The following is a 2826-nucleotide window of genomic DNA, read 5'->3' as shown; positions in this document are numbered from 1 at the left end:
GATGCTATCAACGGATAACTGCTGTTAAGCTTATCCGTTGAAGAACAACCACTTGTCAACGGATGAGAGATATCCGTTGAAGAAGGAAATGATGTAGAGATAGAAAGTGATATAATTGTTGAATCTGTGTGGATTGATTTTAAGTGTGGTGACACAGATTCTGCAACTACATCTGAAAGAATTGGCTGATGATCCAACAAATCATCTAAAAGATGATGATCACCAGGTTTTGAGTGGGGCTCCTTCCTGAGTTTTAATGAGGGAGAATCAGGAATTGATATGAATATCATATCCACATCCAGAGAGGGTGTTGGAGAGTTTGAGGAATGGTGTGTTTCTATATTGAGAGAATGGGGCTGTGATTCCACATTTACTGGAATCACATCAAGCTGAATTTGAGAAGGCACAGATACTGGTGGATGTATCTGTGCTGTGTGTGTCCCTTGTGTGGAAACTAGGGTTTTGGCCTTCTTCTTCCTTGAAAAGGCTTGAATTGGTGAATGTGTAGCTTTAGTGTCCCTCCCTCTTTTGTTCTGTGTCCCTGGTTGGGGACTATTTTCAATAGTTGCATCCTTTTGGGAGGATGCAACTAGGGATGTGCTGGACTCCTTTTGAACCACTACAGTCTTTTGAGAGACTGTGGCTTGGCTGGTTTGGGTACCACTCACCTCTCCCACCTTATCCTGGGGGGCTTTTTGATGTTCACCCCTCCCCTCACCACTCACACCCTGTTCACTCCCTTCAGGGTTTTTGGTAGTTGTTACAACTGTTGTCTTTTGAGAAACAACAGAGGTAGGTTTCTTTGACTTGACTTTGGAAACTTTAGATTTGGTGGCTTTGGTAGGAGCCTGTTTGGACAATGACACAGGTTCCATAGCCACACTAGAAGGCAAAGAAACATTGGGGTTGGAAATAGTAGGAGTTATAGAAACATTTACCTCACTTACCTGTGGTGCATTCATGATTGGCAAGTATACCAATGGCACCTGGCTGTTGAGGTTCATTCTCAAAAGGTCTGCAAGGACCCTTTTCTCTTGTGCCCAGCATTTGTGTTTATTATTCTCATTGGATATAACCAAACCTTCAGCAACATGGTTAGCCAATAACATAAAGAATCTAGCAAAGTAGATGTTATGTGGTCTATTAGCTTTGTTGCCTAATCTGGAACCTAATTCTAGCATAACACAGTTGCTAAAATTAAAGTACCTATCAGAAACTAGCATATTGAGCATATTAACAAGAGATGAAGTGATAGCATCAAAATTGCTAATCTTCCCAGAGAAAACCTTAATAAAAGCATCTCCAAGAAAACTCCATTCTTTCCTAAGGCCTTTCCTTCTAATACTACCTAAACTAGCAGAATCAAAAGCATAGCCTATGGAATCTAGCATTGCAGAGACATCTTTATCAGTATGAGGTGTCATGGCATTATTCTCAGGCAACTTAAAGCAAGATTGTATATCATCACAATTAATGCAATAGTCCTTACCTTTGAGAGAGAAAGCAATAGTCATATCTGTGGAGTTGAACTCTGCAGTTGTCCAAATCTCCTCAATCACTTCACAATAGATGGTTGGGGCTTCTAGCATTGCATAGCTCAGTTTGCAGAATTGAGAATTGAGAGAGAAAGAGAATGATAATTGCAAGAAAGCGTAAAGTGAGAATTAGAATTCGATTGGGCTTTTATACTTTCTTGAATTAAAACACAAATAAAATAATTAAATGATACTTTTAAGTAAGTGATAGCCGTTCAAAGAAAAAAAAATGAAACTGTAGAAATTCTGAAAACCACCGTAAATACAAATACATACAACACTGTATATCTGTATCAACGGTTGAGTAAAAGAATCAACGGCTATGACTTACTGACGTGACACATCAACGGATAAGGTAAATAGTTATCCGTTGATGAACAACACTATTTTATCCGTTGAAGGATAGAATTACCAGAAATGTATTTGTCTTTCAACGGATAATGAATATCCGTTGATAGAACAATTTTGGCTTTCAACGGATAGGGAATATCCGTTGATAGGATAAGTCTTGATTAAAGCCAACTTTGTTCTTGCAGCAAATTCATTTCAGGCTACAAGACAGATTACATAGATGACATAGATTATGAATAATTAAGCATACCTAACTCACTTACTAATCTTGTGAATGTTGATTCATCAAGTGGCTTGGTAAATATGTCTGCAATCTGCTTTTCACTTGGAACAAAATGAAGTTCCACTGTACCTTTCATCACATGTTCCCTAATGAAGTGGTACTTGATATCAATGTGCTTGGTTCTTGAGTGCTGCACTGGATTTTCAGTAATGACAATGGCACTTGTGTTGTCACAAAATATTGGAATTTTGTCAACAGTTATACCATAGTCAAATAACTGGTTCCTCATCCACAGTATTTGTGCACAACAACTACCAGTTGCAATTTATTCAGCTTCAGCTGTTGATGTGGAAACAGAATTCTGCTTCTTGCTGAACCATGATACAAGCTTGTTTCCTAGAAATTGACAGGTGCCTGTTGTGCTTTTCCTGTCTATTTTGCAACCTGCATAATCTGCATCTGAGTAGCCAATTAGATCAAAACCAGACTCTCTAGGGTACCAAATTCCTAGATTTGGAGTCCCCTTGAGATATCTGAAAATTCTTTTAATAGCCACTAAGTGAGATTCTTTAGGGTCAGCTTGAAATCTAGCACAGAGACATGTAGAAAACATAATATCAGGTCTACTGGCAGTTAAATATAAAAGTGAGCCAACCATGCCTCTATAACTTGTAATATCCACAGACTTTTCAGCCTTGTTTAATTCAAGCTTGGTGG

The sequence above is a fragment of the Apium graveolens genome, chromosome 2 (assembly GCF_009905375.1).
Source record: "Apium graveolens cultivar Ventura chromosome 2, ASM990537v1, whole genome shotgun sequence".
NCBI classification, from domain to species: Eukaryota; Viridiplantae; Streptophyta; class Magnoliopsida; order Apiales; family Apiaceae; genus Apium; species Apium graveolens.
Note: the sequence above shows the minus strand (reverse complement) of the source record.